This window comes from Crotalus tigris, unplaced genomic scaffold (genome assembly GCF_016545835.1).
Source record: "Crotalus tigris isolate CLP2741 ecotype Arizona unplaced genomic scaffold, ASM1654583v1 scf7180000018308.1980950, whole genome shotgun sequence".
Classification (NCBI taxonomy): Eukaryota; Metazoa; Chordata; class Lepidosauria; order Squamata; family Viperidae; genus Crotalus; species Crotalus tigris.
In genome coordinates, this window is record NW_024096936.1 from 793682 (window position 1) to 815553 (window position 21872).

General features: G+C 41.3%; 1 protein-coding gene across 4 annotated transcripts in view; it reads right to left on the reverse strand.

Annotated features, from left to right (window-relative positions):
* DENND2B (DENN domain containing 2B) overlaps nt 1–21872 on the reverse strand; it is a 155423-nt gene that overhangs the window by 98060 nt on the left and 35491 nt on the right. For 2 of the 4 annotated variants that reach the window (XM_039350208.1, XM_039350206.1), the window contains exon 2: nt 9714–9804. The gene's annotated coding sequence lies outside the window, so the exon portion shown is untranslated. Of the gene's footprint in view, nt 1–8994; nt 9483–9713; nt 9805–21872 lie in introns of those variants that run through there. The other 2 variants (XM_039350205.1, XM_039350207.1) reach the window with 2 other exon arrangements.

Consider the following 21872-nt stretch of genomic DNA (forward strand, 5'->3'; position numbering starts at 1 on the left):
CAATTTAAATTGGATATAAAAAAATATCATATAGCTTTTTCATAATTTTTATTTTTATATATATACATATATATGTTAATGTTATATTTTTTTTTCTTCTTCTTTTTCTTTTTTTCTTTTTATAAATATAATTTTTTAATTGTTTTTTTAATTAAGCCTATATCCTGCTCTGGGAAGCTCAGGGGGGAAGGGGGGGTGTTTGGGTGGGGGTGGGGGGAGGGGGGTTTTGTTGTGTAATGTTTAGTTTTTTTTTTTCTCTTTGTATATGTGGTTTTTTGTTATTGTATTGTTTTGTTTTTTTTTTGTAAAATTTATAAAACTTTTTAATAAAAAAAAAAAGGTGGAACTGAAAAGAGCCACTTTCAAGTATAAGCATTAAGAAGTTGATCGATTCTTTGCCTCTCCTCAGAGCCTGTCATTTTCTCTCTGTATACACACACACACACACATACGCACATATACTTCAGACTTGACCTTGAGACTTCAAACAGGATTTTGTCAAAAATTAAAAGTAAGCCAAAGATTCTTTGACTTTGCCTTGAAATTAGCCAATTCATCATCATAGCTGTTTGGAAGTTATATACTTTTCAAACTGTGTTCTGGAAAGTACCTTTCTTTGCAGGACGGGAGGAAAATAACATGCTAAACAGGTTATCTGGCCAAGCCTTTAAATAGGATTATAAAGAACAGCTTTTCCTCTTGACTTAACAAAAACTTAAATACTTGAAAAATATTTGATTGCCCTTGGCATCAGTTTTGCAAATTAGTTTCCCCCAGTTGGTTGTAAATCCCCAAGAAATACTAAAATATCCACTACTGACACCACATAACAATATTATTTACATTAGTTGTCTGCAATTCATCTAGCAACAAATGAAAATCAGAAGGGAAAGTTCACACTATCAATTTTGGAGTGAGACAGAGTAACATATGTACAAACAAGGGACAATCATACTTCCCCTGAAACTTCCATTGATTTCACTGAGTTGTCTTGATTCAATTAGTTTGTGCTTATTTTTATCAATTAGCAACTTAAGATTTAAATACAGAGCTGGTGGCTTCCACAACAATCTCTGACTCCAACTCTGTGCTTTCTTCGGTTTTTGGAATTGTTTAGAGGCAGCAAAAGTACGCTGAAAGTAGATTATGATACTTGTTCAATTTTCATGTTATGTTAATTTTTACTTGTGCAAGATATGAACAAGAATCTTCCTACTTAGAATTTAAAAGTCAGGATGAAGATCCAGACAAGTGATTTAAGAAAACACATGATTTCTAAATCCCATAGTTTAGTCCAAAGGTAAGAGAACTGAGCTGAAAATAGGAACCATAGTTTATCAATACAAAGTCCATCACCAAACTAGGGCTTTTAAGAAATTATATGCCTACTTCGTGATGGGTTCCACATCACCCCAAACACCAAACAAGCAAGCCACCACATTTTAGTTTAGCATATTACATGAGGCTAATTAATCACTAAATCACAATTAAGTAAACCATGGCCCAGGGAGTTACATGAATATAACGTGCGCATTCTCCTGCATATGCCAGAATCTGAGGTTAGTATGTCCACCTTGGTATCACTATCTCACTCCTCAAAATATATTTCAAAGCCTTTAAAGATACAATTCTTCAGTAATAGAAAGAAAGCTTCCCTCACATTATATTCTTTCTGGAATTGTCCTCTCTCATTAATTTTTATGGATACTTAGAGGACTGCAATGTCAATTAACTATAAGACAGTCCTTTATGAGAATGATAATCCTATGTTATATTCACATCTCACTTTTGAGGAAATAAGAGTAATGGAAATGGGAGATTATGAATGTTTACAGTTAAAAAGAGGTACACCACTATTTTGTTCAAGAAGTGTCCTGAAATATTATTCAGGTTGACATTTACTATAATATTAATTACCAGTATCTTGCATATTAAATTCTTGTGCTCTATAGTTGAAGGAATAATAATAAAGTGAACTGTAGTTTTTCTTTTGAATGGTTTCTCTTAAATGCCTAATATCAGATTTTCTACTTTCTGAGGGAAGGGGCATTTGAGGGTTTCTTTTCATTATCTAGACCAGTGGTTCTCATTTAATGCCGCAACCCCCAACCGGTCGTAAGTCGAGGACTACCCAACTGGTCGTAAGTTGAAGACTTTCCCTACCCGGGAGCGCCGCACATGCGTGGTGCCGCCCCCTGCACCAGCTGAGGCGTAGCTGGCAAGCGGCAGAGACGGAGCAGGCCAACCACCGGCTGGGCCACCAGCTGGCCCAGCCCAAGGGAGGTAAGGCACCTGCCGGAAAAGGGGGAAAAAATGGCAGATAGCCTTGCTTGGTGACCCCCGTGAAATGGTCGATCGACCCCAAATGGGGTCGCGACCCATAGGTTGAGAACCAGTGATCTAGACTCTTAAAATAAAGTTTTAACTCCTCTTATAGAATTTAAACTAAAAAAGAATATAAAGAGAATGATTATGGAGCAAATAAAGTACAGTTTATTATATTCCCAAACAGTGATCAACAGCAAGTAATACTATTGGCAGAGTTTACTTCTCATTAATTTTGGGACAGGAAAATCAAGGTCTTGCAGGTTTCTATGTTTGTATTTACTTACTTAGTACATTTACTTATATTTGTATTAGGCTAAAATGTCTTATATTTGTTTATGCTCAATGCCAATTGAGCAAAGCCATGCAAAGTGAGTGGGTGGCATCTTGTAATGTTAACTCAGATTCTTCTATCGAGGTTTATTAAACAAGTTCCATCCGGTCTCCAACCTATCCTTTGCAGGGACACTTGTTGAGAAGATAGTGAAAAGTCAACTTATAGAGAATCCTAAAAGCAGACTTTCTCGGCATGATCTCAAACATGAGATGGGAACAGTAGTGGTTATGCTAGCTAGAATTTTTCTAGGACCTGGAAGGAGGGGTTCCTTCTCCTGGCCTTTCAGATTTTTCAACCACTTTCAAAACCATTGTCCATTATATTATTGTGGCCATCTAAAATTACTTGGGGATGTAGACACTGTTCTTCAATAGTCCCATTCCAATCTGAGTGGCCAATTTCAGTTGCAAACAAGGAGAGAAGCAATCAAGCCTGCTGTTGCTCCACTCTGTATAACCCTGTTTCTAATGTGTTCTTATTAGCTTTAATTTATCAACAAGCTTTCTCCAAGCCCAGGTGTTCAGAATTGCTGACACTTCTCTTCCCAACTTCCCCAACCTCTACATTCTCAAGATGGAGAATGCTATAAAAAGTCAGGAAATAGGAATCAACACATTTAGTGATGCTCAAGTTGAGAGGGTTATCTTATTTTCTCATAATAGTGCTTGGTATTAAGACAATTTCTTAAATACAGGAATGTGTAAACCTGCCCAATCAGTATTAGAAAAACAAAAATATATTCTACATTCGTTATGGTGGGCCATTTCATTTTGGTTTATATGTCCTTTTGGTTGTTTCAGTTATAATATGACAACAGGGTGTCCTGCAAAACTTGCAACAAATCTTACACACTTCAAATAATGAAGGTATAACATCAAAGGCCTTAAATGACATCTTACTTCATATTCTAATTTGAAAGTAATATTTGCATGCCATCTGTCATAAGGAAAGCAGCCTCCAAGTCAAACTAGTCCTCTCTCTGAGGGTAAAATTCTGTCTAGGGATTAAAAAGGACTAGAAAATTAGAAAACTTTCTTTTTCTGCTTCTCCTCCCCCCCCCCCCCATTATAAACCAGTTTCTCCCTTTTACCTCATCCCTCTGGGAACCAGGAAAGGATTAAAGGAGAAATCCTTACCTCACCCCAGATCTGGCTACCTAGTAAACAAACCAACCTTTGGGAGTCTGTAGCTCAGCCAAGCTGAAATGGATGCTAGAAAGCCATTAGTCAATTCCAGGATTGAAACAAAAATGAACTTTTGCCAAAAGAAGATAAGGTTCCATATAATACAACCCAGAGTTAAAAAGAGATAAAACATTCCCCAAAAAAACCCTCCTAATGCAATGCTAACTGCAGCCAAACAACTCAGTTTCCAACCTTGCCTGCGGTAAACTCTTTATCCAGGACTCCAGCTAACTTTCCAAAAAAGTCAAAACTTTTGTGGTCCAGAAGCCTGACAGAACCCTTTTTATTTTCTATTGGCCCTCAGGAGTCAGGTGACTCCTTTTGGGCACATGGTTGGCTTGTGATTGTATGGGCCCACTGCTCCCACTATACTAACCTAACAAATGAAATTTCTAATTATTTTCTATTAACATTATGACTTTAAATTTTTATAGTTCAATATACGTAGGTACTGCAAGTATTTTGTATGAACAAGTATGTGGAAACTCTTCTGAAGAACTGTTAAAACCATACTTTTGTTGTATTTTCGAAAGGAAGATGCACAAGAAATGAATATTAGTATATTCAGATTACTATATTTTGTTATATACTATTAGAAATCCACTATTAATCTATACTGTCTATATTTAAACAAGATAAATAAAATTAGTGTAGAGACACTTCCAGAAATTTTTTTTTATTGTGCAGTCCCCTCTGCCTCACTCATTAAATTTGGAGCAGGGATCTGTGTGTGGGGAGGGGGGGGTCTTTTTATTTATAATATCTCGTGCATTTTCCCCCACCATTCAGTGGGTTATTTCATCATAAAAAACAATTAAAGAGACAAAGATGGAATAACTGTACATTGCCTTTGAGATTAGAAGTCAAAATGTCAAACTTAAAAAAAAACTACTCAGTCACTATATGGTTTATAAGTCACAATGATTGAGCACATACTATACTGTACCATTTTAAAAGCATAGTAGTTAAGATTATACCAACAAAGGGGTGGCTATCCAACCATTATTGAATTGGGAAGGTTAATGTTTCTTCTCTTCCAGTTTAAGTCAGATAGTAGAGGAGAAAGTTTGTTTGAGCTTTCCTCAAATTCTGAAATTAATCTAGTAAAGCATATAAATAAGTGCTATACTCTTTGACATTTCCAGCCTTTTTTGCTTCACGTTCAGGGTGGAACTAATGCATCTCTACCTTCCACAATGCTGCATGTCAGTCTTATCAAATCTATATTACCAGAAGGAGGATATTGCATAGGACACTTACTGGCTGAAGAAGCTCTGTCCCCTTAAAGTATGTTCATACAAAGGAACATTACCTGCTGGATCAAATCAATAACCTAGTCTACCTAGTACAGGTAATCCTCAACATACAACCATTCTTTTAGCAACCGGGGCTGAAAAAAGTGACTTACAATCAACTCTCGCACTTACGACTATTGTAGCATCCCTCTAATCATGCAATCAAAATTTGGGTCCTTGGTGACCAGTATATATTTACAACAGGTAGGAACATCCCAAGGTTATGTGATCAGCATTTGCAATCTTCCCAGCCAACTTCCAATAAGCAAAGTCAACGGGGGAAACTGGATTTGCTTAACAACCACATGATTCACTTAACAACCATGGCAAAAAAGATCATAAAGTTGGGTGTGACTCATTTAACAACTGCCTTGCTTAGCAAAGGAAATTCTGGTCCCAATTGTGGTCATAATTTGAGGACTTCCTGTACTGTACCCAAATTTTTGCAACCATTTTAAAAGAACTGAATTTATTTGAAAAAGGCAGATTTTCGGGGAGAGCTAAATAGATTCCACTGGCATAGCACTCCATGGCTGGAATGCAGATCATAAGATTTTCTTAGACTGAGGCTTTGTCAAATGGTCCAGAAGTCATCCCCTGATCCTGATAAGAAAACAAAGCTGCCAGGTAGATCAGTAGTTGCACTACTAAAAGTTTCAAGGGAGTGGCTTGCTCTAATAAAGCCTGGAGGTGAATTCCAAGATTTAGAAATTTATCTATTGAATCAAACCCTTCTCAGGTCTATGTCAAGCTTGAAGAGTATGAGTATTTCCTGGAATGAAAGTGAAGTGAAATTTGTGTTTGAGCACATGTCTATGTATATGAGTGTTTTTGTGTGCAAATATACCCATGTGCATGTGATACTACGGAAATTTAAGGGTAAGATGAATAGGGCTCAGGGGAAAATATCTGTGTGATGAAGAAATCCTGGTGTGGCTTCCAGAAAATTTAACCCAGTTTTTCTCAGTCTTAGGAGGCATGGACAGAGGCTGCCTGGGGAATTGTGGAAGCTGAAGTCCATGCCTTTTAAAAGTTGCCAAGACTGAGAAACACTGCTTTAACCAATAGTCTCCTGTATTCAACGTATCTTTCCAGCTCTCATTTCTGAAGTTGCTTAAGAGAAAAGACAATAAATGTGCATGGATGGAAGGGTTCTGATTTCTGCATCCCAGTTTCACTTAACTTTTTTTGTAAGATTGTTGGGAGTGTTTCATATCGAGTGTAAAATGATTTAAATCTGTCACTGCTATATTATAGTGTCCACCACGTATAACATATAATTGACAGCACAGACCTTTTAAGTATTTGGTGCCAGTGGCTGGAAACGACTTCAAGAATAATACTCTGCATTTGCATCATCCTCCGGATGCATATACATGCAAGAATCCAGAGTCCTCCAGACACATTTCCAGACATGCCTTCAAGCATTTGGCACCTATAGATACTGTATGTCTGACTAAAACTTCAAAAGGCCAGGATTACTATCTTCTTACTCGTTAGTTCATGAGAAAGCAATGTAAATGCCTCAACTCTGATCTCAAAGCAGTTACATATGATTAAAGCTATTATTTTGTATTATAGAACAGAAAAAATATATAAATGTTAAAGTTTTGAAGTTTTTAAAGAGCCAGTTTGGTCTAGTGGTTAAAGCGCAGGGCTAGAAGCCAGGAGACTGTGAGTTCTAGTCTGTCTTAGGCATGAGAGTCAACTGGGTGACCTTGGACTAGTCACTTTCTCTCAGTCCAACGCACCTCATGGGGTTGCTGTTTTGGGGGAAATTGGAGGTGGAAAGAATATTAGGAATGGTCACCGCCTTGAGTTATGTATAAAACATATAAGGGGAAGGAAGAAATTGTGCTCCAATCTTCTGCATGTCCTTCCCAAAACAAGACCCGTTGAATTCTGTGGAGTTTACCTCTAAGGTTGCAACCTAAATTTTACCTAATACAACAAAACAGGGCCTTGCTATGGGCAATGATAAACCATTGTGTACACATTATGTCAAAACTATATCATGGAACATTCCATTCTTGCCTCTTTCATTTAACCTAGGCAGATCAAAAGATGGATGTTGTGGCTTTCTTTTTTTATGAACCAGCTATGATAGTGCTATAATGAATGTAGCAACAAATGAAAAAAAAAAAAACTACTTAATTTGTGAACCTAACTATTATTTTCAATCAACTTGCAGAAAATAAAAATAGGCCATCCTAATTTGACATTATGCTGGCAGGCCCACTAGCCCCAATCAGAAGTGTCTTTCATTGTGCAGAGGAACACAAAGGGCCCTCTGTTTGAGCAACTCAAAAAGAAAGCTAAAATCTTGCAGGCCGCTCCCCATGTCAAAGGCTTGATCTGAATGCATGGAGGAGACTTACTGGTTACAGAAGCATAACAATCAGTTAACAGAACTATGGTCTGTTAAATTTCAGAAGCTTCTCCTGTACCCTTACTCACCCCTATTGCTTGGATAGCCTTGGTTATCCAAATGTCATTATTCCCAACATTTCTACATAGAAGAAAGAGGAAAACCTGGAGCCAACTTCATTTTAAAAAGTATCCTGCTGGATGGCAACCACTTTGCATGTCTGGATTAGCTTTACATTTTGCAGTCCTTGCTTTAGACAAAATAAAAAGGCGATGGGGTGGGAGATGTCATTTAGGATATTAGAAAATGAGGAGGAGAGAAATTTAGGTATGGAGTATAAATGTATCATATTCATGCAATGATAAGAATGTGAATAATGAGTATAGTTCCTAGTTGATCATCCAGTATAGCTTCAAGAATTCTAAATTATTACTGTCAATCTAGTATATTTGGTTGTATATTATATTAGATAGCATGGGTTTGTTTGTTTTCGAACGACAGGTTGTCTGGTTTTATTATACATTAACTGAATGTTCTTTCCTCTGGAGGTACCTATTATAAAATCACAGCATGAGATATTTCTTTTAAATCTTTAATTGCTCATCTAAATTAAATTAAACCTCTGCTTACATCTGCACACATAAGGAATTTACCATAAAAGGGGTTGAAAATCCTTGTTGCACTCTGCCTAAAAGAAAAGATAAAAGCACTCACTCTTTATTAAGGAACAAGTCCTACTAGACAAACCAAAATAAACAAAACTGCAAAAACAAATAATAAGAACATTCTCACTGAATGTTGTGGAATACTCTGTTAAAATTATACTTCTGCTTTATCTCCATGGGAAATCCATTTAAGCCATCTTTATTTTAAACCAGCAGCAATTCAGATTCTCATGCAACAAGCTGAGATCAAAAACAGTTCCCCAAAATACATTCTTCTGAAGAAACCATATTCTACACATAGACACACAGACACACATAAAACAAACATTGGATATATATATTTTTTGTCACACTGACATTTTTTGTTCATACAGATCAAATACAATACTCAAATAATACTCAAACTGCAGTGGTAGGTATCTCAGCCACCAGAAAAGTACGGCAAACTTTGAATGAAACCATCTTCTTTGAGGTGGTTTTAAATCTGTCATTGCCAGACATCAGAAAATGTCCTAATTTCTCCCCTTCTCTCTGTTGTTTGGAATATATCTTATAATAAAACAGAAGAAATCCGAGCATAAAATTCACCGAATCCAAACACTCTCTATAGGGACTGTGGGGCTCACTGCTTCCTCCCTCTTTGCCTAACAAAGTCCGACTGCTGAGTATGACATCACTTCTAAGAGCTCAGGACTTCCAAAACATATGCTGACATTCCGTTCAGAATTAACTGCCTAAGCAGGAAAGAGTCAGAGCAAAGCAGAAACAATGCAACACGAAAGAGGCAAGAGAAACACAAAATGGAAAAAGTTTTCATTACCTGATAGAGAACAGACTTTCTTTTCCATGCCATGCTTGATTTTGTATTTCCCAGACCAAAAATAAAAAAATTGCCCTATTAACAGGAGAGACTGGGCAGCTGAGCTGGAGTCAAATACCTGCTGTGATTCCCACAGCTCCTTCACATGACCTTTCGCAGAGCAGAATTTATCCAAAATGATTGCAGAGAGAGAGAGAGAGAGAGAGAGAGAGAGAGGGAGGGAGGGAGGAGGGAGGGGGAGTACACAGACTAGCTGGGTTAGTTGTCATGGAGATCACTCTCCCTCACCCTTTCTCTCACACATGCACCCTTGCTTTCTGCGCACACTCTCACATACACTCATAAGGAGAATCATCGCTTTGGAAGCCATCTATGAATCAGCACTTTTTAAATGCAATCTGTCCATCTTCTCTGATTCCTGTCATGAAAAACCATGAAAAAAAAACAACAGACCGAGTCTGTAATTGATTATTACAGATTAGGAAAGATAATATGTTTTCAGCAAGTGATGTAGTGTAGACAGAAGGGGGCAGGGACAAGCTGCATTGCCAAAATCTATTATGCAATAAAATAGGAGTGCCTGCTGTTGAGTCACTGAAGGTGCAACCATATGTGGCCTATGACATGACAAATCTGGTATTTCTAACTTTGACATGGATTGGAAACGCAATAGTAAGAATCTCAAGGTTAAAAAAAACTACCGTTGCAATAAGACGTACCTTATGGCTTAACTCCGTGTTTTTGCAAGGCCCTTAATGTCTGCAGATCTTCCTTGTCATCAAGACAAATATCCGGTATTTTTTCATCCTTCTGCAGTTAAAAAGAAATTCAGGAATGAGATCACCTTGTGAAATACGATCCAACCCTTTCTCTTAAATATTTTCCTTGCTTCCAGGATCTATCTGATTCAATGTACATTTTATCCCAAGTTACCATCTCTTTGCTTTCGCTGAACCTGGTTATATTTGTTCATTTGTTCAATCAATGAAAGGAAGTTATACCTGCAATCAGTCCCAATGTTGTCAGATTTAGCCACTTAAAACCATTTCATCAGACATGACCAAATAAACCCTTTCTTATTTCTCAGTAGACAGCAAATGTGCATCTCTTTGATAAGCTTTCTAGTTTTAAAATTTGTCTTCACTAATGGATTGGTTTTTATTAAAAAGAAATCCTAATATTTGAACATATAGTATAAGTACAAAGGCTATTAAAGTGGCATAATTACTGTTGGTTTGATTTAGATTTCTCAGGCATTTCATAGAGTTGTACCCACTACTGACTTGGGTACTAGATATCCTGAGATATATGGAATTCTAGTTATCTGGATAAGGCTTACTCTAAGAGGAAGAGAAGGAGAAAGATCCTTTCCACTATAAGACCCAGGGCAAATCAAGTAAGACTTTGATAGATAACAAGAATAACATAAAACCAGCAAGACTGAAGACCAAGCTCAAATAAAACAATCAGACAATTCTATCAGGATACTCAGCATAAATACAGTATATAAAACATATTTTGAAAGCAAATTTTAAGTGAAGCAAAACTTAAACGGCCCGCCGACACCCAGCCACCGAACGAGAGCCCAGCCGACTCCCAGCTGACTCCCAGGAGCCAGGCTGACATGAGGAGACTGGGCCAACTCCCAGCTGGTTTTCGGGAGCTGGAAGGCGCATGGCGAGTCCGCCGACTCCCAGATGTAGTTCGGAAGCTGGGCCGACCCAGGGGCTTGACACTACAGTTTAAAAGGCTAAAATGCTCCCTTGCAAAAAATAGTACAAGATCATTAGAAATGTAGATATATATCCACACATACATCTGTATAAATGTTGAAGATGTTATTAAACCTATGATCAGTAAAAATGTTTGAGATTTGCAAGGTGCTGTGTGCTCAGTCAGTTATTCTGAGCAGGAAACTACTTACTTGAATTAGCTCTTCAGTTCCTAGGCTTACAACATACTTTTCCAGGAAAGCTCATGATTAGAATTTCTAATTCTTTCATCCTTATTATACAAAGGTAAAATAATACTATACATAATCCTTGAAGATTGGTACACAATGTATACCTTTGTCATTTTTCACCTCCATTCTCTAGTTCTGTCTCCTTCAGGAAGCTAGATTCATTTCAAAAGAAAAGAACTTGTTGAATTTTACTTGAGGCACTTCCTTGTTGATGTATACCCAAGGACTGAATAGGTCTACAAAACTGGGCTCCCAAAAAAGCCATTATACAGTATTCCAGAGTGAGGAACACCACAGAAAGTCTACTTTTAAGCCCTCAACCCCTCCAATACCCAAAGAGAGATGAGCTCAAAACATCAGTTTCTGAGTGACTTGCACAGGGAAGGCAGAGTTTACTTGGAAAAGCCAGTCTTATATATAACATGGACCCATGCCATATAAAGATTGATACCATAAGTAAAAAAAAAATAGCACTTTGACTTGTACTCAAAAACATACTGGCAACCAATGCACACTGGCAATCAATTTCAATGTACATGAAGCAATGCTGCAGTGGCTTTCCACCACCAGCATGTGAGGTGTATCAGTTGCAATTTCTGGGTGGTCGTCAAAAGCAGCCTCAGGTAGAGTATAACTAGCTAAAGAGAACATGCATGATGATCACCTCCTGTTCAATAATTCTCATTTTGGCCAATGTTGAAACTCTGGACACCATTCTTTTGTTGTACAAGTAGAACCCCCAAATTAAGGACTGCTTTTTCAGCAGCAGAACAATCTTGGTCATATTCAACATAGGGACCATGCCCAAACCTGATGGCTTTTGGACAAAAATCAACTCTGTCTTGTTAGAATAAAACTTTTAGCTTGTTTCATCCAATCTAGTTCTAGGGGAAAAAAACATCCACTGCACCTCCAGCCAGAATGAAGATATACATCTGAGTATCTTCTGCCAGGAATCTTGTCACATCCTTGGAGTCCATACAATCAAAAGAATGCTGGATAGACAGTCAAATATGTTATCCAATTTCTCCCCTTGTCTCTGCTTAAAAAGAATCTAAGTTAGAGCAAATACAAACAACTTTATCAGTAAACTGTCTTGCAAACATGCCTCAGCAGCCCAGGAAGGGGGGGGGGGGAGAATGTCCCATCTGTCCATTCCTAGTATGATAGTGGCCACTTGCCAGCCAGAATTCATCAATGTAATGAGACAGCAAAGAAGTCTTAAACTGATGAATATAAGGATGAGAGCAATCAACCAATGGAACAACCTAATGATGAATCAATGAATCAACCTAACGATGAGAGCAATCAACCAAGGGAATAGCTTGCCTTCAGAAGAGACTGAACAAAAAGAGACTGAACAACCATTTACCTGAAATGATATAGGGTCTCCTGCTCGAGCAGGAGGTTGGACTAGAAGACCTCCAAGATCCCTTCCAACTCTTTTCTTCTATATAGGTAGTCCTCACTTAATTTTTTATTTATTATTTTTATAAGTCAATCGAGTGGTAAGCATATCTAAGACTCCTTCTTTCTCCTATTTTTCCCACAAAAGCAACCCTCTGGGATGGAGTGGATTGAGAAAGAGTGAATGGCTTTCATGCCTAAGGTGGGATTACAATTCACAGTCCTCTGGCCTGTGCCTTATCCATTAGACCAAACATCTGATGTTAATAGGACTGGAATTTCCATCACTAAGCAATGTGGTCATAAAATGCATGTCACATGACCACATCACTTAGCAACAACAATCCTGGCCATCCTTGTTGCCATCATCAACGAGAAGATTGTGGGTCATTAAGCAAAGGCTTCACATGAATAGGACTTGCAACTTCCTGCTAGCTTCCAATAATCAAAGTCAATGGGGAAGCTGGCGGGAAGTTGCAAGTCCTGGTCTCAGCGAGTCAGTCCTTAGGCGGCTTGCAAGCAGGCCAAGGGACAGGTGAATATTCTGGAACATAGCTGGACAGGGGAGAGAATTCCAGGGACGTAGTGTCAAAAGAAACAGAAGTTGAATGTAGCGGAATGAATTACTTAAAAAGTTTGTTTGGTAAAATGAGAAAATATAGGTTAGGAGATGAATTGTAACTTTATGAATGCAAACTCAATATAGATGCAAGTGAATTGTATAAAAGAAGTGCTTTGAGATGTATTTGCTGCATAGACAGAATGAATGAGGATCAAACTGAAAAACAAATACAGTATATAAAGATAAAATAAAAGGTTTAAAGCAGTGGTTCTCAACCTTTTTAATGCCGCGACCCCCAACCGGTCGTAAGTCGAGGACTACTCAACTGGTGCAGCACCGTTTGCAGAATGGGACTTTTGGCAGGCTCAGCAGGGCAGAGACAGCCTGGACAATTCCTATTGGCTTTTGAAAGCCAATAGAATTAGACTCTATTCAAGAGAGTCTCTTCTATTGGCTTTCAAAAGCCAATAGAATAAAAGGGAGTAGCACAGCTAAGGAAAAGGGAAAAAATGGTGGACTGCGTTGTTTGGTGACCCCCATGAAATGGTCATTCGACCCCAAATGGGGTCCCGACCCACAGGTTGAGAACCACTGGTTTAAAGAAATTTAGAGTATCATGGTTGGATGGGATTGAGGAGATCCAGAAAAAAAGAGAGTTGAAAAGTTCAAACAAAAAGCTATGTACAGCATTAATCAATATACAGATGTAGTATTGCAAAGACAGATAATGTTACGGAGACATATCGCTAATTATGTCGGTGTAAACTAGGTATTTCTTTTCTCTTTTTCTAGCACTAGCACTGTTCACTACTCTCAATATGAAGTGCGTGATCAATATCCAAGTATGTATTTATGTTTTACTACCATTTCCATTTATATTTTGCTTCCCCCCTCCCAAGAACTCAAAAAGATATCTCTCTTTTTTTTTTTTTTACAACAACCAAAGTAAGAATGTGTGACAGGTCATCCAGTGTGGCCCTTTAACCACCATGTCTCCTATCCACATTATAAAGTAAAAATAATGTTAATTATATCAGCATCTCATGCTATAGTATGGAAATAAAAAGCATCCTTTTTTATCTTACTGAACTCAAAGGGAATTTCTGCAAGACTTTGAATTATGGCAGAAGCCAATCAAAACCTTTCAAACTTTAAGACAAAGGCTTGGAGACTTCCTTTAAAGGCAATTGGTTTCAATGCTGAAAGCTCTCAGCAATAAGGCCCTAGATTACTCAAAAAGATTCACATCTGTCCAAGGAAAGGAAAGCAACAAGCTCAACTCTCCCCCTTGTGGGAATGAAAAAATAGCACAGATACTAAGTTCTAATCTAAAAGATCTTTCTCCTGCCTATGTTTCTGTTTGCATATTAATTCGATATTATCGCATCACCCCAAACCTTTCATACATTATCCAGCACTTTGTTAAAGAAAAAAAGAAGACTGAAACTGCCTTTGAATATTTCCTAACAGCATCTCATTGATTTAGCTTACAGGGAAAGCTATCACTTAGAATTTCACTTCTCCATTAAATGCCCAGACCTACTAAAATACTGCTGTCCCCTTTATTAATCAGAAATCTACTTGAGTTCCATTAGCAGTTAACTACTCAAACCCTGACACAAATACCCATCTCAGAATGAAATGAAGAGAAACTATTCTCGCTTTTAGACTGAAATGAGCAAAACTGCAGCCTCTGTAACATCTTTTGCTTTTCAGCAGTTGCAGCCTGTGGCTCTCCTTCCTTCCCACCACTGGACTCCAAACTTACTTTGGCAGCTCACAATATAATAATAATACATAAAACTCAGCATACATAAAAAAAAACTAAGATGTGATATGGTCATTCAATACAACATGGACGAAAACACAAGGAATTCCATCCATTGGGCAGTGTTGGGCTTCAGGATTTGGTGTTCTAGACTAGGGCTTTTCAACCTTTTCACCCATTGTACCACTTTTAGGATATGGCAATATCCGAGTACCACTAGTCACCTAGCAAGGTGTCAAAAACCTGAAAGAAAAAAGTGATAAAAAACAGGTAGTCCTCGACTTACAACATTTCGCTTAGTGACTGTTTGAAGTTACAATGGCATTGAAAAAAGTGCCCCCCAAGCCACAGCCGAGCAAGACACCTGCCTGCCCACCTGGTGGTGCTCTTCCTCCTGTCCGAGGTTTTCATTGTTGTGAGCATTTCTGTTGAGGATTGGCAGCGGAGGTGGGGTGGGGGAGTGTTTGGTTTTTATTCCCCCCATCTGCTGAGTGGTTGCAGCAGATTGTGGTCACTTCACATGACCCTGGGACACCATGACCATCATAAATATGAATCAGTTGCCAAACATCTGAATGTAAATCACAAGACCCTGGAGATGCTGCAACATTCCAGCTGATCAGCGCTTCTTCTGGGCTCAGCAGGTGCCAGGATCAGTGTGGCTTTCCAGCTGATTGGTGCTTCTTCAGGGCTCAGCAGAAGCACCAGGATCAGCACCGAGCTCCAACTGGAGCCTGGCACTGATCTTGGCGCTTCCGCTGAGCCCTGACAGCCCCGAAGAAGTGCCAATCAGCTGGAAAGCGGCACTGATCCTGGCGCTTGCGCTGAGCCCTGACAGCCCTGCAGCTCCAGTCATCTCTTGCTCAGGTTTTTGCAGTGCTGCCACCGGTTCAGCTCATTCCCCTCCCCTGCTACTACTTTTCTAAGATGGTCGTGTACCACCTGCCAAGTGCCAATGTACCACAGGTGGTACCCGTATCACTGGTTGAAAAGCCCTGTTCTAGACTACAAATGTAGGAATGATCCCAACATGCCATTGCATGGGTATAACTTTAGTGGCCACTGTGCCAGCTGCTGGTCAGGGCAAAATGGTTTCACCAGGTAATATGTGCCAAGTAGCAGCAAGGTATTAGAGCAAACATGTGCATTATAAGCCATGGTGGTACAGTGGTTAGAATGCAGTATTGCTGGCTGTGCCCACAGTCAGGAGGTTGACTCAGCCTTTCATCCTTCTGAAGTCAGTAAAATGAGGACCCAACTTGTCGGGGGCAATATGCTGACTCTGTAAATCGCTTAGAATGGGCCGTAAAGCACTGTGAAGCGGTATATAAATGCTACTGCTATTGCTATATGCTCCATACTACATCCTATAAGCAGCATGCTGCCTTTGGTTCTATGGAAAATGCTATTTATTCAAGGGCATTGCAGATGGGATACAAGAATGAGCCACCTTGTTCTTTGCTTTCAGGCAGGATTCCAGCAGCCTTGTGCCAGTCCTGCTCGCCCAGCCTTGGGAGCCCATTAAACAGGCTAATACATCACATCAGTCCATGGATTGTTTAACCATGAGTTGTTGAATAAACAACCGAGCAGGTAAAATAGTGCAAGTCAAAACCCATGATTTAAAGTACATAGTGGTTTGGTCAATATACCACACAGTAAACCAAACAGATTTTACTATGCCTTCGTTTGGGGTCAAACAATCGTTTCACAGGGGTCGCCTAAGACCATCGGAAAACACATATTTCCGATGATCTTACGAACCGAGATACCGTTCCGCATCTGTCTCTGCAAGGCCTCCTCCGCCATTTGCAGAGAGAGAGACAGAGAGGCACTTTCGCGTCCCTTCTCTCTCTCTCTCTCTCTCTCTCTCTCTCTCTCTCTCTCTCTCTCTCTCTCTCTCTCTCTCTCTCTCTCTCTCTCAGGCGGACTTACCTCCTGCAGGGCTCCTGATTGGCCCTGTGCCTGGATGCCTCACCCCCTGAGAGAAGCGCAGCCAGGGCCTCGTGGCTTGGAGCTGGGAGTGGCCCGCTGGAGGCTCTGCTGAGCAGGCCAGCCCTCCCACAAGCCGCGGCCCAAGGGAGACTAGCCCCTGCAATCCCCAGCCAGCCCAACCATTGGACCTGCTGGCCGGGAAGGCGCACCAGAATCCAGGCTGCTGGGAAGGAAGAAGGAGATGCAGCAAAGGTAGGAGAGAAGGGGCCCAGCGCTGGCGGCGGCTTGCTTGCCCTCCCCTTCCTCCTCCCCTTCTTCCTCTTGCTGCCCCCAAAGCGGCTTGGGCGGGTGCCGGGACAAAAAGGGTGCCTGGAGGGGAGCAGCTGGGCTGGACGAGGGGCTGTCAGGAGCCATATGGCACCAGCCCCCACCGCGGCTCCATTGGATGGGCGAAGGGCGAGGCCGGGCAGCGCGGAGTCCCGGCTAGGGTGACTGCTTCCTCGCCCTCCTCCTCTCCTTCCTCCTGCTGCCCCCCCAGGCAGCTCGAGCAGGTGCTGCCTCCACCGCGGCTCCATAGATGGGCGGAGGGCGAGGCTGGGCAGCGCAGAGTCCCAGTGGGGGCGGCGGCCGGGCCGGGGGCGGCAGGGACCCCGACGATGCTGCCCTGTCTCTGCTGCTGCCGTCGGAGCCGCTGCCTCCCCTCCTGCTCCCCCTCCCCACCCGTTCAGCTGAGGACGTGCAGAGGCCAGGGGCGGTGGGGACCCCCGACGATACTGCCGTGAGAAAAAGAGAGAGAGGAAAGAGAGAAACAGAGGAAAAGAAAGAGGAAAGAGACAGAGAAAGAGAAAGAGGGAGGAAGCAGAGAAAGAGAAAGAGGAAAGAGAGAAAGAGAGAGGAAAGATACTGCCTTCCCAGTCGCCGAGAAAGGAAAAAAAAGAGCTGTGAGCGAGTTCCCCTTTCTGCCTCGTTGCTGAAAGCTTTTTTTTTTAAACGACCTCTTGTTCAGAACTCCATGGGGCTTGTTTGCACAAGCTTGTGGCAGATCAGTAAATAAAGGGGTGGGGGAGCCAAATGGTCCAAGGCGTTTGCACCCTGAATGTGTGGACACTGCTTTCATGATTTGCCACCACCACCCTCTCTTCCCGCCCTGCTCGGGCAACACGCTGCTGCTGCTGCTGTTGCTACTGCTGGCTGAGCTGAACTGCGGCGCTGAGCCGATCCCCACGCCTCCTGGTTGCCCGGCCATGCTCCGCCCCCAGCCGCCCTTTGTGCCATGCCGGAGCCTCCCCCACGCCGCCCGGCCTGCCTCCCTTGCCGTCTGAGGGCATCTGTGTGTGTCTCCAGACCTTACTGGACTACCATCCCCAGCAGCCCTAAAAAGCACTGTGGAAGAGTGGGGAATGCTGGGAGTTGCAGTTCATCACCATCTGGAAAAACATGACTCTCCAAAGATCGATCAATCCTTCCTTCCTTCCATCCATCCATCTCCTTCCCTTCCCCTTCAATCTCTCCTTGCTTCCTTCCTTCCTTCCTTTCCCCCTCAATCTCCTTCCTTCTCCATCTCCTTCCTTTCCCCTTCAATCTTCCTTCCTTCCTTTCCCCTTCAATTTCCTTCCTTTCCCCTTCAATCTCCTTCCTTCTCCATCTCCTTCCTTTCCCCTTCAATCTTCCTTCCTTCCTTCCTTCCCTCCCTCTCAACATTTTTGAGCAAGGAAGAGTAAGCTTCTCCATCGAGCATTGCTATATTGTTTTTGTGATTAATCACTATGCTTTAATTATGTTCACTTCATAACAATGAAAATACACCCTGCATATCAGATATTTACATTAATATTCATAACAGTAGCAAAATTACAGTTATGAAGTAGCAACGAAAATAATTTTATGGTTGGGGGTCACCACAACATGAGGAACTGTATTAAGGGGTCGCGGCATTAGAAAGGTTGAGAACCACTGCCTTAGTGTGATGTGCAAAGCCAGCTATTGAGGACACTCACTGGATTGTCTATTAATCCCTGTGAAGTATGCAGTTTTTATTGTAATAGCATGGATTATTGTTATACGTCACTAATATAACATATGAGAATATTTATGAACAATTATTAAGAATTCAGGGAAAACCTCATTACCATTGGAGGTTCAGAGAACAATCCAGTTTTCTATCTCTTCCAGTCATGCTCTTGAAAAATACAGTGCTTGTCTGTACAGCCACAATTGACTCACTTCCACCCCCTGTCTAGTGATGTTAATCAAACTGAGTCATCTTCACTCATGTTTCCTAAGATCTTCCTAGCTTCCACTGTGATTCCTCACTGGTGTTTTAGGGGATTGTAAACAATACTTTGTTGGGTCTAAAGAGGCATCGTATCAGATAAATCCTCTCTAGTCAAAGCTGAAGCCAGATCAAACATTTTAGATTTCAGCTTTCATAATGAAACTTACAAACTTCCCAGCCCACCATTTATCTACCGTCACTAATTTCATTTTTTAGCTTCCTTGACTGATAAATCAAACCTGAAGTATTTGCACAGCCTTGCTCTGCTTTGTCAAGACAAGCTGGGTCAATTAGACTACTGATGTGTCATTTCAAAATACCCTGTTTTTTTGTAATACAGTTCCAGCAAGACAGTCCAATCCAACTTTGCATTTGTAAGGCAGAGCAACTGTTGAACTGGTAATGTAAAAAAGGCATTGCCAGTTATGGTCTCATCTGAATCTTCTGAGTTAGAGGCTGAAGAAGCAGACCAGACAGTCAGCTTACAGTTAAGCAATTAAGTACCTGCAGCAGTTTCAAGAAACAATGAACCTGAGCTGGTAAGACTCTGTTCAGATAGTAAGAGTTAGATTTGGCAAAAGATCCCAAACTGAAGAACATACCAACAGCTATGAAGGGTTGAGCAAAAGGGATCAGCAAAGGAGTTTCAAAGAAGAAGACAACAATGGCCCTAATCAAGCCATGTCAGCACCTAGAGCAGTGGTTCTCAACCTGTGGTCGGGACCCCATTTGGGGTCGAACGACCATTTCACGGGGGTCGCCAAACAAGGCTGTCCGCCATTTTTTCCACCTTTTCTTTGGCCATGCCCCTGGCACCCGGTGATGTATAAGTGGTTGGGGGTCACCACAACATGGGGAACTGTGTTATGGGGTTGCGGCATTAGAAAGGTTGAGAACCACTGACCTAGGGCTATATAAAGCAGCTTTCAGGGCCCTAACTCTGACTGAAGCAATATTCTGGCTTTGTGTTCAGGCTAGCACATGACATTATCTGGTGTTTTATCCCTGGACTGCTGTAGAAAGTGTTATCAGAACATTTACAACCATAGCAATAGCAATAGACTCTAGAAAGAGTACAGAGAAGAGCAACAAAGATGATTAGGGGACTGGAGGCTAAAGCACATAAGGAATAGCTGCTGGAATTGGGTATGTCTAGTTTAATGAAGAGAAGGATGAGGGGGGACATGATAGCAGTATTCCAATAGCTCAGGGGCTGCCACAAAGGAGTCAAGCTATTTTCCAAAGCGCCTGAAGGCAGGACAAGAAGCAACGGATGAAAACTAATCAAGGAGAGAAGCAACCTAGAACTAAGGAGAAACTTCCTGACAGTTAGAACAATTAACCAGTGGAACAACCTGCCTCCAGAAGCAGTGAATGCTCCAACACTGGAAGTTTTTAAGAAGAGACTGGACAGCCATTTGTCCAAAATGGTGTAGGGTTTCCTGTCTGAGCAGGGGGTTGGACTAGATGACCTCCAAGGTCCCTTCCAACTTTACTATTACTGCTACTATTATTACTATTATTATTATTATTATTATTATTATTATTATTATTATTATTATTACCTTTCAAGTTTGTATCAATCATTCTCTCTTATATCAGCTGGCAGAGGACATTCTCACCAAACCAGGAGGAATTAAATGTTTTCTGAATTTGGGAGATTGCCCCAAACCAATGGTGGATTGTGATTCCCACTGAAGCTTTGGGTCCTGTTACATCAGTCTCCTACTGTTCTATGGGACTGGTCAATCAGCACTGATGATGTTACCTAGTTTGGGTAATGAAACGTCTGCAACCCAGAGAGCACCCAAGATCTCTCCTTTCAATCCTGAGCTACAAATATTCTCCTGCACTGATCCATTTAGCTGGTTTGGAAGCCAAGAAAGTGGCATTTGAGCAAAACATCTATCATTTTCCCAAAATGCAATTTTTTTTTCTCAGAATAGGTAGTGGGAAACAGTAGCTGAAGTTGGTAAGTTGTCCAGAATCATTAAGGAGTCGGGCTGTTTCAAAATATAAATAAAGCAGACATAGCACCATAGCCTAGTTAAAGCAAGGGAGAGAAACAAAGTCAAATTAAGGAAAGGTAGGAGAAATGGCATAGAAGATAGAATAAAAGTCTTGTTTTGATACTCTCAATCTCCCACTTTTCAAGAATGCTATACTTAAGTGTGCTGAGCCAAAGTTTATCCCTTGGGAACCTAGTTTTGAGAAAATACAATCTGATGCATTTGTCACTCCTAGATAAGCAAGATTTTTTCTGTGTTGCCATCTGTCATGAAAAATAGCTGGACCAATTGACTCAGAGACATTTTTGCAGAGACATTTTTACTCTTTCAAGCCCACAACACTTTCCTCATGTCACCCTATGGTGTCCCTCACTGCCAAGGAACCTCAGGAGCTAAGGTAACCACAGGAATTAAGCTGGTTAAAATTCTTCTTGGGCACAGCTGCTATTTACTCACCAAGCAGATGTTGTGAGTCTAGGATTCTCAAATTATGAGACAAGTTTTGTGAGAGAGTATTTCTTCAGAATGAGATGGCTAATGTATCCAGAGCTACTTCGCCTTGCCTGGAATTACGTTTCAACCTATTCTCCCCAATCCAGACACTTATACCCTATAGCAGTGGTGGCGAACCTATGGCACCTGTGCCTGAGGCGGCACTCAGAGTCCTCTCTATGGGCATATGTACTGTCGCTCCAGCCCCGCCTCCCCCTACATCCCCCTCACCAGCAGCCCCCCCAAGGGGAATCACCCCCGGGCATGGCCCGCAAGGAGCAGCACAGTCAAGGACATGGCAGCCGGGCAGCATGGCCGAGACCCCGCCCTCATGCCCCGCCATATGCAGAGGATGCTGGGTGTGGCTGCCATGGTACTGCAGGGCTGCTTGGCGGTCTGCGGTGGGCTGTGGAGGCAGTGGGTGACCCTGCTGGCAGGTGGAGCGGGGGATGGAGTGGGGCAGGCCG